The sequence below is a fragment of the Amblyomma mixtum genome, chromosome 7 (genome assembly GCF_055824585.1).
Source record: "Amblyomma mixtum isolate Tamu chromosome 7, ASM5582458v1, whole genome shotgun sequence".
NCBI lineage: Eukaryota > Metazoa > Arthropoda > Arachnida > Ixodida > Ixodidae > Amblyomma > Amblyomma mixtum.
In genome coordinates, this window is record NC_143018.1 from 3090621 (window position 1) to 3104312 (window position 13692).

At 50.1% G+C, this 13692-nt stretch overlaps 1 long non-coding RNA gene across 1 annotated transcript in view; it reads left to right on the forward strand.

Annotated features, from left to right (window-relative positions):
- The window catches only part of LOC149334809 (uncharacterized), a 28450-nt gene extending 15273 nt beyond the window's left edge, over positions 1–13177 (forward strand). Inside the window, exon 3 of the long non-coding RNA XR_016284455.1 lies at positions 13022–13177. This is a non-coding gene — a long non-coding RNA (uncharacterized LOC149334809). The remainder of the gene's footprint in view (positions 1–13021) is intronic.
- Positions 13178–13692: the final 515 nt, after the last annotated feature.

A 13692-nucleotide genomic window follows, 5' to 3' on the forward strand; every position in this document is an offset into this window, starting at 1 on the left:
AACCTCCAAACTGACGCAATTTTTCTCGACTTCGCTAAAGCATTTGACAAGGTACCTCATAACCACTTATTTCTGAAACTCTCTCACCTAAACTTGCATCCCGACATACTAGCATGGATAAAAGAATTCTTAACTCACCGCTTCCAATCAGTCGTTGTCAATAACCAAATGTCTGACCTCCTACCAGTCTCCTCAGGCGTGCCCCAAGGATCCGTCCTTGGGCCACTCTTGTTTCTAATTTATATTAACGACCTACCTGAGAAATTAGATTGCCATATTCGCATGTTTGCTGATGATTGTGTTATTTAAAGAACAGTCACTAACACCTTCGACCAACAATCCCTTCAAAATAATTTCTCATGTGCAAGACTGGTGCAGTGAATGGCTAATGACACTTAACACAAGTAAATGCAAACATATGTCGTTCCATCGTCGCCGTTACCCTCTTCTGTTCCAACACAGCATATCTAACGTTCCTCTCGATCTTGTCCAATCATACAAATACCTTGGTGTCCATATTTGTCATGATCTTACATGGATTACGCATATTTCAAACATCATATCATCCGCCAACAGAACACTAGGATTCTTAAAGCGTCACCTACGCTCTGCACCTCAGCATGTCAAGCTCCTCGCATACAAATCATTAGTCAGATCAAAATTAGAATACGCATCTCCCATCTGGTCTCCAAAGCAAGCATATCTCTGTAATTCAATTGAAGCAGTTCAAAACCGAGCAACTAGATTCATTCATTCATCGTATTCTTTTGATATCAGCATATCATCCCTCAAATCACAGTCCAGTCTACCTACCCTTGCTCATCGCCGCTGCATTGCTAGTTTATGTTTGTTTCACAAGTTTTTTTTTACTCTGAGCTACGACAGGAACCCTACATCTGCGCACCACCACCACGCATCTCCCTCCGCACCGGCCATCAGCAGCAAGTGTCACGACCTCGCGCCCGCACCACTACATTTTCTTCATCATTCTTCCCCCGGACCGCGAACGACTGGAACGGCCTTCCCCGAGAACTTGCTGCTATCACATGCCAAAATTGTTCATCGAAGAAATCACGCGTGTACTTGCTCAGTGATAATCTTATATTTGTATAACTTTCAACTTATTTGTTAGTCATTCTGTTTTTCATTTCTGTGTGCCCCACCCCTTATGTAATACCCTCTAACGAGGGTCTTTAAGGTATTAAAGTGAAGTGAAGTGAAGTGAAGCAGTTCCGTTTGCAAGCGCCGTTCTCTCAGCGTACCGCGTCAAATAATCGGTCGCGACAGCAATCCATCGTTTTCCAGTGGATGATTTCGGGAAAGGGTCGAGTAGGTCCATTCCCACTTGTTAAAAAGGAGTCTTCGGAGGCGCTATGGGATGAAGAAATACTGCGGGTTTGAAGGGAGGAGACTTACGGCGCTGGCAGTCGCGACAGGTTGTGACGTATGTACGCACTGATGGAACCCTACTGAAAAATCCGGCATGAATTTTAAACCGGAACCGCATACCGGGTTATTGTACAGGATTTGCGATACCGGATTACCGGAATATCCTGTATAAAACAGGACAGTCCTGTATAAGACAGGACTCTCCTGTTTTGCAGAGGATACTCCGGTAATCCGGTATCGCAAATCCTGTACAATAACCCGGTATGCGGTTCCGGTTTAAAATTCATACCGGCATACAGGACAGTCCTGTATTCTACAGGCTAGGCCCGTATTATACAGGAGGGCCCTGTATCACAGGACAAAGGCAGGAATAACATGCTTCAAATATATCCCACTTGGACTAAATCTGCCTAAAAACTGGGGCCATAAGTGTACATGCTAAATGCTGCAATATACAGAGCCTCAGAAACTGGTAATCTGCGATTATCAGCGACTCGTATTGCAGTCGATGTGCAATTGTGTTCTTTGCTCTCAGCTTTTACCAAGTATTGGTAGCTTGGTGAATATTAAAATGCATCAAAAACTATAGTGTGTCTGTATTCAAGTAAAAACTGACGATTCTTTTCTCGCCCGGTTAAATTTCAGCTAATTCTGTATACTTAGTTGTTTTTTTTAGTGTGTGTTTGTGTTCTGCTTTTTTTTTAAATGTGCATATTATGAAATGTTTTGTTTCTTGTTAATTGATATTTATTATTGTCTATCATTAACTATTTTCTATTGTGATCATGTTTGCTCATTGTTTTTTTATCTCTTGTCCATTCGGCCCCCGTTTCCATGATGTGTGATCGGGGTGTAGGCCTTGTCAGGAGGCATGCTTGGTCTACCTCCTTTAGCCTCACCTCGAGGGCATATTGTATATAATATGGCCAAATAAACCTACTACCTACTCCAAAAGATGTTTATTTTTTTCGCATGTCTTGAACCTGCTCACTGAGGAAATAATTTATAATAATTTAACTCTTTGCGACGATCTACCGGTGCTGGGGTCTCTACAGGGTGCTGGCCAATGAAATAGTCAAAAGCACCTGCACAAATGAAAATATGATTGGGAGTACATAATGCCCCCAGCTTATCATTTAATTGCGCACTGACACACAACACAATGCATTGAGCACTGTGACATGCAACTTACGGCCAACGGCTTGTAGCTTTTCAGAGGTCATTGGCTTTCTGCCCACTGTGGAGGCTTCTTCAGGTTCCGATGGCAAGCTTCCCCTGTAGCGCTCCTTTCCAGGAGTTGTGGAGTCGTCAAAGGCTGCGTCCTTGCAGAAACGCGAATCTTTGGGTGCCACCATAACTGCTGCCCACGTTACCGAAGGAATAAAAATTCCATTCCCGAGGTGGACCTGTATGCAATAATTACAAATGCATACCCCAGTAGCACAAATGGGGCTCTGAATTGCGGGCCCTCGTGGGCCCAGACAAGCCACAGACAAGCCAGGCGTCTCAAGACGCCAGGCCCTGAGCATTGGCAATGCTCAGTATCGTCAATGCACCTCACGCCTTCCATATTTGAATCAATAATGTATTGCAAATCTGCGTCGTAACATTGTTGGTGAGTAAACAGGTTGCTCGGACGATTGCGATGCTTGCATGGTCATCCTCCATTATTTACGACACACTCCGCAGCATCGATGCGATGCGTGATGTTTATTCACAGTCTTGAGCCGCTCCACCTCAGGACGCTTATCGATGAATGCTCTCGCACGTATACACCATATGCCTCTGTAAAGAAAGAATACAAACTATAAAACTTAGCTTATTCGTGTTATCATGAAGGACAAGCAATTTCGGTATGTAACTGAAAGAAACTTTTGCTCTATTTCATCCCTGTACGCTGTGCAATCTACAAAGTTTTAGTTAAAAAGACCCTGGTCAGTTAGAACGTTTCTGTTGACGCTGAGCATATAACCGAGACGGAGGCAGTACTTAAAGAAGAGTGATTTAAAATGCGTACTTACGTCCTAGCAGCACGACGTCGCCGTCATAAAATCCGCCTTCACCGCCGTGGCCTCCACCGGTCAAATGTTCACCACTCGCGTCTTTCGGAGCGAAGTTATTCAACACTGAGACAAGGACGACAGGGTTCCACCATACTTGCACTGGACGTATGCATGGAAGGCGATGTCATTTTCGATCGTGGATTGATCAAGCAACACGAGGAAAGACGCAAAAAACTGTATAACACAAATTCAACGAGGACTAGCGAGTGCCAGCGTGTTTTCGCAGCTACCTTCATCCCTTGACACTCAACCCAACCCCAGGAGAGAAAAAAACCCTGTTCCAAACAAACGCAGGAAAGGCGGGGGAGTACTTCTAGCGACCTGGCACGGTGAACAAGCACAATCGGAACCTCCTCGCCAATTCATGGAAGCCTCTCAGGGAGCGTGGTCGGGAGGGCGGCTTAAAAAAAATGTTCGGTCGTGGGTTGTAGAGTGAGCGCCTCCGCGCCGTTTCGGGGAACGGCACTGGGAGGGGTAGGACAGACACAGAGGAGCCCAAGGGGAAGGAACAAAGGCCGACAGAAAAACCACCGATGAGCAGGTTTTTGGTTGCGACCGACTCGGACCCAGGAAAAGCAGAGAAGGCGGAGATGAGACAAAAAAGAAAAAATCTTTAAAAAAAATTGCGCCAAGACGGGTTACTCGTGTAAGGTTTCTACAGGTGGTTTTTGTTTTTATTTTGTTCTCTCGAGCGCTGTATCTTTTCGCTAGCACGAAGCGCCGCCCTTAAGGGAACACCCCAAGCTGCCGGCTCCGTTGAATTAACCTTTTCTTCGTCAATAGAAATGTTCTGGGCGATTTGTGATTAGTATGTCTTCCTGATAGAGTGAAGGTTGGGGCCGCTCGCGATGGCGCCTGGACAAGTTGCGTTATCAATGGGCAATCACTTGACGAAGAAGAAGTGCAAAGAATTCCTGCACGAAAACCAAGAATGTTCTTTCTTCATCGATGCGTCGCTACAGACTGCCGCTAGCGAACATTAAGAAAGTTGCTGCAATGAACGCGACAGTAACAAACCTTTTGGAGCCTCTGGCGCAGTCACCGGAGGCTCGCCATGTTTATCAGCCAGTCGTGAAGTTCTGCACTGTGAAATCCAGAGTAATCTGCGCAGGGCTTACCAAGGCTGCTGGCGGATATATACTAGCTGTTTGCCCGCACACAGCCGCCCGGGCTTTGTCAGAGTGCTGCACGGGAAGCCAACATGGCGGTTGCCCGCTATTCCCATTCATGCACCCCCGCCTTTCATGCACAAGCTGCATGTTTTGCCACTGCGAAGCTCACGCTTAGCACTTTTCTTTTCCTAGCCCTTTCAACAAAACCGTGCATGTGTTGATTATCGCACTTATGCGCACGCTGACCCCCCTCCCCCCGTTCCCCTAAAAAATATCTGCTGGCGTACAACAGTCAATCTGCAGACCAAGCACCACAACCGCAGCACATATCGCTCTGAATACAGGCTGGTATGTCCGGTTTGAGCTCCGTACCGGACTAGTCTGTCCGGTTTCAGCTCCGTACCGGACTGGTCTGTCCGGTTTGAGCTTCGAACCGGGAATGCACTGTCCGGTATGAGCTCCGTACCGGGGCGGTCTGTCCGGTTTGGGATCGATACCGGACCGGTATGAACCGGTATAGCCATCAAACCGGACGGGTCTCGCCGGTATGAGAGTGATACCGGACTGGTATGAAACCGATATGTTCCGGTAAAATCCGGTTTGCCGCGATACCGGATTTTTCAATAGGGAAGTAATCTGGGCCAGTAGTACCTCTGCCGAATCCTCGCTAAGGTACGAGTGACCCCCAGGTGGCCGGCAGATGGTTCGTCGTGGCAAGCGCTCAAGATATCAGGTCGCAACTGGAACGGGACTACGAGCAGAAATGTTGCGGTGTTGCTCTCAAAGTTGCGCTTGTAGAGGAAGCTGTTCTGCAGAGTGAAAGATTTGAGCCCACGAAGAAAAACACGAGGAACGCGGGGACCATCGCAGCCTTCCAGGTACGCGATGAGCGGCGCTAACTCTGGGTCCTCCCTTTGAAGCTGCGCCATATCGGTTGCGCTAACAGCACCAAGGAAACAGAAGTCTTCAGTGATTTCCGCGGAAGCCAGGTCCACAGGCGCGGGTGATACACAATCCGCATCTTGGTGCTTCCGCCCCGACTTGTACACGACCATTACGTCGTACACCTGCAAACGGAGGCTCCACCTCGCCAACCGCCCAGATGAATCTTTTAGGCTGGCCAGCCAGCATAACAAGTGGTGATCGCTGACAACGCGAAAGGGTCTTCCGTATAGGTATGGGCGGAACTTACTGATGGCCCAGATTACCGCAAGACATTCTTTCTCAGTTGTTGAATAGTTGCATTCCGAGCGCGAAAGTGTACGGCTTGCGTAAGCGATGACTCGTTCGGCGCCATCCTGCCACTGTATCAGGACCGCCTCAAGGCCTACGTTGCTAGCATCAGTGTGTATGTCGGTTGCTGCGGCGTCATCGAGATGGGCGAATATCGGTGGACGTTGCAGGCGGTGGCGGAGCTCCACGAAAGCATCCTCTTCGTCGCTTCCCCACAAGAAGGGTGTGTCGTCTCTGGTCAGCGCTGTTAAGGGTTCAGCTATTCTGGTGAAATCGTGGACAAATCGTCGATAGTAAGAGCACAGTCCCAAAAAAACGCCGAAGAGTCTTTTTGTCAGTGGGACGCGGGAAACTGGAGACAGCAGCGGTCTTGTCGGGATCTGGGGGAACACCGCGCGCGCTGACAACATGGCCGAGGAAACGAAGCTCCTCAAAACCGAGATAGTATTTCTCAGGCTTGATCGTAAGTTGCGCACATTGGAGCGCCCGGAGCACTCTGCGCAGCCGCTCTAAGTGTTGTTCGAAGGTAGGCGAGAAAATGACTACATCGTCCAGGTATACGAGGCACGTCTGCCACTTGAGCCCAGACAAGACAGTGTCCATCATGCGCTGGAAAGTTACCGGCGCTGAGCACAGTCCAAACGGGAGCACCTTAAATTCGTATAGACCATCAAGCGTCACAAAAGCAGTTTTCTCGCGGTCTCGCTCGTCCCCCTCTATCTGCCAGTAGCCGCTTTTGAGATCTAAGGAGGAAAAGAACCTGGCTCACGTAGTCTGTCGAGTGCATCATCAATCCTGGGGAGCGGGTAAACGTCCTTTTTAGTCACGTCGTTCAGTTTGTGGTAATCGACACAAAATCTCAACGTGTTGTCTTTCTTTTTCACGAGGACCACCGGTGAAGCCCATGGGCTTGTCGACGGTTGAATGACATCGTCGGCGAGCATTTCGTCCACTTGCCTTTGAATGGCTTCGCGTTCCGTCGAAGAAACGCGGTATGGGCGCTGGCATACGGGTGGTGCAGTCTCGTCGGTGATGATGTGATGCTTTGCGACAGGCGTACGACCGACTTTGGAGTCCGTGGCAAAACAACCCGCGAAGTCGGTTAGAAGCGCCGAGAGAAGAGCCTTCAGCTCAGGCGCCAAATCCGGATTGATTCTGACGGACGGAAGGACAGGACATGGTGGAGCCTGGTCTTGAGGGCGTGTCTCCAGTGCGCACACTTAAGGCACCACGACTAAGTAATGCAGGAAGGCTACAGCCGTGCCCTTGGCGAGGTGCTGCAACTCGTTTGCAAAATTTGTAAGGAGCACACTAGCACAACCGTCTTGTAGTTGGACGAGCCCGCGAGCGACGACTACTCCCTTCTCAAGCAGCAGGGGTACGTGGCTATCAGCGACGCCTTCGTAGTCGTGGAATAAATCATTCCTTACGATAACTAGCACACTGCACCGGGGTGGCACCATTACGTCGTCGTCAACAAGTCGCAGAACAGTGAAGCGTGAATCGTCTGTGTCAGTGCGCGCCACGGCCCGTTCAGTCGAGAAAATGACCCGTGCTTCGTGCAGGTCAATGACAGCACCGTTTGTGTGGAGAAAGTCGAGACCGAGGATCAAGTCCCTCGAACACTCACGGAGGACTACAAATTCGCCGACGTACACAAAACCACGGATATCGACACGAGCTGTGCACCTGCCGGCGGGGATAATCAGGTGACCCCCAGCAGTGCGAATGCTAGGCCCCGACCACCCTGTCAATACTTTCTTCAGTTGTAAGGCAAGGGCCTGGCACATGACAGAATAGTCGGCACCAGTATCCAGCAAAGCGGTAACGTCGATTCCGTCAATTTTGACGCACAATTTGGAGGTAGCGCGTCGGATGCTGACGCTACTCGCTCCCGGAGAAACATCGTCGCCTGGTAGTGGCGCAGGAGGATCTTCACAAGTCCCAGCATCAGCGACCTTGCCTCCAGAGGCCGCTGGAATCAGTTTTCCTGGCGTGGACTGGGAGAACGGCGACCGGAGTGGCCTGCGGCTTGACGGGGGCTTGGAGAACGGTAGCGTCTCGGCGACGGTGATCGAGCCTCCTGGTGGCCTGACGTGATGTGGCTCTGACGCGACGACAGATGGAATGCTATCTCCTGCGGTCGTTCGCCGTTCTGAGGGCACGGGTCATCCGGCGCGAAACCACGCAGGCCCACGCGGCGGTATGGGCACGCCCTGTAGAGGTGACCCGCCTCGCCACAGTGATAGCAGAGGGGCCGACGATCCGGGGCACGCCACACTTCACTCTTTCGCGGTCGCTGGTAGGCTGGCGGACCGTCACCACGAGGGGAGCTCGGCGAGAGCACTGCAGTCGCGGCAGTGACGTCGTACCCAGGGGCCTGGCGCAGGACGGACGCATACATGGGCCTTGCATCATGCTGGCGAGGAACCTCGGAAATCTGGTGCTGTTGTGCTGCCAGGCGCACCTCGTCTCGGACGACTTAGCTCAGTGGCGTGAAAGATGACATCTCGGACGGCGTACGGAAGGCCTGCAGTTCCTCTCTGACGACAGATCGGACCGCTCGCGTAGAAAGCCGCGTCGATACCGGGAGGCATGGAGATGGGATCAGGCCCGAAGATGTTGACGTCGCGATTGTACTGGCGGGCTCGCTGTTCCAGCGTCTTCTCCATAGTGCCCGCCTCGGTGAGGAACTCTGCCACAGTGCTTGGTGGGCAGCGCACGAGTCCTGCGAAGAGCTCTTGCTTGACACCCCGCATGAGGTGGCGAAGCTTCTTGTCTTCCGTCATGTTGGGATCCGCGCGCTTAAAATGGCGGGTCATGTCCTCGTAGTACATGCGTACACTCTCATTGTGGCGCTGTTTGTGCGAGTGTAACGCAGCTTCTGCTCGCTCTCGACGGTCTGCATCCGGAAAAGTGGCCTCTAGATTGCGGCAGAAAGCTTCCCAGGACGTAAACGAAGCTTCATGGTTTTCGAACCATGTCCGAGCCGACTCTTCAAGCGCAAAAAACATTGTGGAGCTTACGGTCATCGCTCCGGCCGTTGTAACGGGCAACACGTTCGAAGATCTCGAGCCAATCCTCGGCGTCCTCGAACACGTCGCCATGAAACGACGGGGGTGTTCGCGGCTGTTGACAGAGGATGTGCGCCGGGAGCGTGGTCTCAGTTGCCATGGCAGCTGGTGCCTCCGAAGACCGGGGTTGCGTTGCCCTGGTTGCAGCCGGAAGGAGTCCGAATTCAGGGGACGCTCCACGGAGGCGGCGGCCGCGGCGCTGGTGAACTGGGCTGAGATCCGTATTGGTCGGTAGCCTACGCGGGTCTGGAAGCGTACCCAGCACCTCCACCAGATTTGTCACGAATATTACACGGCACACCGTTAGGTACACAAGAACTGTTCCAGTCTGCCGAACGGTCACCAGCAAGCAGGCGAAGCACTTCTTCTTCCTCGTCACAAGCGAGATGGCGGAGCACTTCTTCTTCGTCCACTTCTGAGCTGTACCAATATTATATGAACGGCTAGGCTTCCGAGTGCTGCATATGAACAAGGAGCGAAATCAGCCTCCGAAGTGCATAGTTGAGCACCAAAACACGCCATGTTGAAGGAAGTGCGGACTGTTGCTGAGGGCACACAATTTTTTTGAAAGAAATTATACAACGTGTTTGGCGCATGATGGTCCCGAGTTGCTTATGCACCACAGAACCCAATACAATGCAATACAGTATTCTTAGATGGTTTTGAGAGAGTGGGCGCAGTGGCAAAATGCCTAAGTGAAGGGGTGTCTCAACGAACATTCGAGAGAGATGCTTTAGCTGTTGTTGGAAGGCAACGCATTCTTTAGTTTTCAAGATCGCTTCTCTCGTGGAGAAATACGTGAAAGCTCAAAGATGTACATATCTGGAAATCATGACAACAGTTCTAGCACCCATGCGTAGGGCTGTTACTTGGGGTATAAAGAGCTCGAGTCTAATTGTGGAATGAGCACAGGACCGTGTACGGAAATTACTGAGAACATTAAAAAAGGATTTGGTCTATGGACTTTGGCGTCCCAAAGCGACTCAAGCTGTGAGCGACGTCGGTATGAAGAGCTCCAGAAAGTTGCACCAACTGGGGTTCATTAACGTGCACTGGCATCACACAGCGCACGGGCCTCTAAAATCGCCTCCAGTGAAATTCGACCGCCGCGGCCGGGATGACACCCGAGTCTTTCGGGTCAGGAGCCGAGTGCCATAACCACTGAGCCAACGCAGCGACTTTTTTTGAAGGAGGGAAAAGGCAAATCATGGTACACGCGTGTTGTACGGAAGAGCCAGATGTGACCCGCCACCAGCCATGGTTGGCAGGCGGCAAAATGGAGCGAGGTAGGGTGAGAGATAACTGGTGACGAGAGAATAGATCAGGAGGCGGCTGCCACTGAAAGAATCCTGTCACCTCCCAAAGGCTGGTAGACGAAAGAGCAGGCTGATCGTCGTTGGACACTAGAATAGGTCATGTGCTATCCCACTGACATAGATCACGATTAGAGGTCCTCCATATCATCCGAAAGCGACTCATGCTTTGAGGGACGTCGGAGTGAAGGGCTCCAGAAAATTGCACCACATGGGGTTCATTAACGTGCACTGACACCGAACAGCACACGGGCCTCTAATTTTGCCTCCAGTGAAATTCGACCGCCGTGGCCGGGATGACACCCAGCGAAACTTGACCGCAGGTCTTCACTCGCCGCATGCCTCCGCTGGCAGGTGGTGTATTGCGCTGAAAGCCGCGCTCTAGGATGTTCTGGTGGCAGCCGCCTTCTGCTTGTCCATTCCTGCGAGCTCGCCATGGCAAGAATGATCGCGTGGCTTGTAACGGCGTAGCCGAACGATACCTACCGGATAGAAACTGGACTCTGGTGGCACATCAGTAAGAGTAGGAAGAGTCGTCATAGGGAAGACCACTATGCGAGCACCTCGTTGTGGGAACAGTGTGGTTTCCAAGGGATAGAAAATATACTGTACAGCATTTACTGGTGGGGATTTGGTCTAGTATCATGTGAAGAAATGCAACGACACTACTGCTGTATTTGCCCCTCCATCTTTACTTGCCAGCGCTGCTTTTGTCGCTCATTTCCTCTGGCCTCGTACCGTTGCACTGCGTTACTTCAAAGTGTAGCCGCGGCAGGAGAAATAGCGGTCGACATTAAGTTATCAATTTCAGGGTGAGGCAGTGGCGTGGTCTTTATCCGATCAAAGCTCTTTCGAAGTCTTCAAAATCATCATGAGGTGCTTTTCTTTTAAATGAACAGAGCCCGGCTGTTGGCGATTATGGTTATTGACTTGTTAGTCAACTCCATAGAATTGGCGCAGGTGTATGAAATCGCGCCAAGGCGAGAACCTGTATGATTACTAAAATCTCTACCCCTTTATGGTAATTGCGAAGTGAGAACTTTTGCGTTTTGACTTCACGCCACGGAAGGTAATGTGGTAACCTCTATGCTCTTTATAAATAATAGCCATATACTTTGCCTTGTCTGATCACTCGGTCGCTCGGCGGCTGAACACTATCTTTCGTGGTGATATAATATTTTATCCTTCGTGGTTCAAGTTTCAATTCAAGTTTCAATATAATCATTTTACCTTTTCCTATGCTTTGAACAACAGTACCGGAATTGTGAGCTTAGTATGTCGGCTATTTTATCTGGAGTAGGCTCCAAACAAACAGTACGGCTGGATTTCAACTGCATGCTGATGAAATTTCAACCACAAAGGATAAAATAAGAATGTTAATACAAGTTTCGGTATTATCCTTTTACCTTTCCGATGCTTTCAACGACAGTTCCGGTAACGTGAGCTTAGTATATCTGCTATTTCATTTGGAGTAGGCTCCAAACAAATGCTGTACTGCTCGATTTCAACTGCGTTAGCACTTTAAAGGGTCGCCGATGATAACAATGAACTTTTTGCGTCTGAGCTGAACAGAACACTCGCCACTCAATTATACCTTTGTTTATCCTTTGAACTTTGTTTTTATTTTGGCAGGCCCTAGGTCCAGCTGTCTGCAACAGTGCACGTGTTGTGGCTGAGTTTCCCGAGTAGATTCACCTTAGTGTATTTCGTCTTCCTGTTGTGCGTCTTCATCTCATGGCGCGTCCCTTATGCGTAGCCAGTATAGTAGGACTTTGGCCATGCTGTCAGAATGTTTGTGTAATTGTCCTCGTCCGCGTCACCTGGTGCCCGGGGTATACGAGTGGTCGGGCTGCCCTATCCAGCCTGTGATGTATAGTTGGTGTGTGCTTGTATCTCGGTTTGTGCTAATAATGTTTGTTTTGGCGTGATAATACTCGCTGTGTATCTTTTGTGTAATACAGGCCATCCTGACAGGACCCCTTTCAAACTGCAGTATAAGTAAATGCATAAATAAAATAAGCGATGTTCATTCTCATAATCTTCGTCCTGTGCGCTACATCTTTCAGGATAAAAAAAATTGCTTGAAATACGTCAATGATCTAGCCCCCATTTTACACTGTTGCCCTCTGGGCCAACAATGTTCTGGAATGTGGGCGTTATTTCTGTGCATATCAATAATCTTTCTACAGTGTTGTGTCCTCAACATCGCATGTTGTAGCAGCACCTACCAGAGTTTAGTCAGCCAACGCAAGGTGGGCACTCAAGTTACTCTGATCCCAGACGGGGTGTGGAAAACTTGACATCAAGAATGGGATAGTGCTAGTCTCCAGCGCGCGCCACCCGATGGGTGGGCAGATAAATATCAGGAAAGCTTACGATTCACCTTAGATTACGTAATTTTTAATTTTCTATTCCTATTGGCCGCATCTGTCTCTCCACCCCTCGCCACGCATACGCCGTTAAGTCATGTTATATTCCCTCATTTGGGCTTGGCGACATAGTGTTCGCTGAATAAACTATTAAGTGATCGAGTGAAAGTGAGCAGAAATGTGTACTCTGCTCTCGGGTAGCGCCATCGTGGGTCCGGTCTGATAGGAAGAACAACGGATGCGAAGAAATGGGCACGCCGACCGCTGGCTAGAAACCGTACGTCGCATCCGTTCCTTGAAGTCAGAACAAATGGTGTATTCACGGGACCACTAGAAACGCCAGGAGGCATAGCAATAACAATGTTCTCTTTATGTTGCGCGGTCAGACAAAAAATTATTCTAGCGTGCGGATCCAGCTTCCGTAATGGAATGAAATGTCCTTGACGCTAGTGTATTCTCTGTTTTCAGGCGCTCTACGCCCGCTGCCATAACCTCCACTGCGCCATCACGGATGTGGAGCTCTACGAGGACTCAGCTGGGCTGCTCATTCGCGATATTTCCCAGTTACAGTGTGGCCCAGAAAAAACAAAGGAGCACTAAAGGGGCCCTGAAAGATTAAAAAAATCTGCCTCTCCCGTAATCGAGAGTAGAGTAAGCATGAAATGTTTACGCGCATAACACATTGGTTGTAGATGGTACCAGTCAAAACCTTGAAATGGGTCTAGTGTTCACCACACCACACCACACTCTTCTTGTTGCGTGGAAGCGACCGCCTGCAATAGTGCGGGCTTAGGTAGGCAGCCGCGAACCGTGGCGGCCTGGTCGCTTTCGGGAGCGGCCGCATAATCATGGCGTTGTCGGCAGCGGCGACAAGTCTTCGGCTATGGCGTATATAACTCGCAATGCGATCACTTTCCGCAAGACGCTTCCTCCCTCCCCTTCATCAGGCTCCATTGCTCAGCTTAAACAGCTGTGACGGTGGCAGCATTGAAATACAGGACGATGCAGAAGCGAACGCGGACACGACGAGACGCAGGCCTAACAAGAATGTATGTATAAGCAGCGCGTTCTAATACTCCGCGATCGTGTATACATATGCCTGCCGAAGGGCCAAATGCCATGAGCTGAAGGCCCAGCGG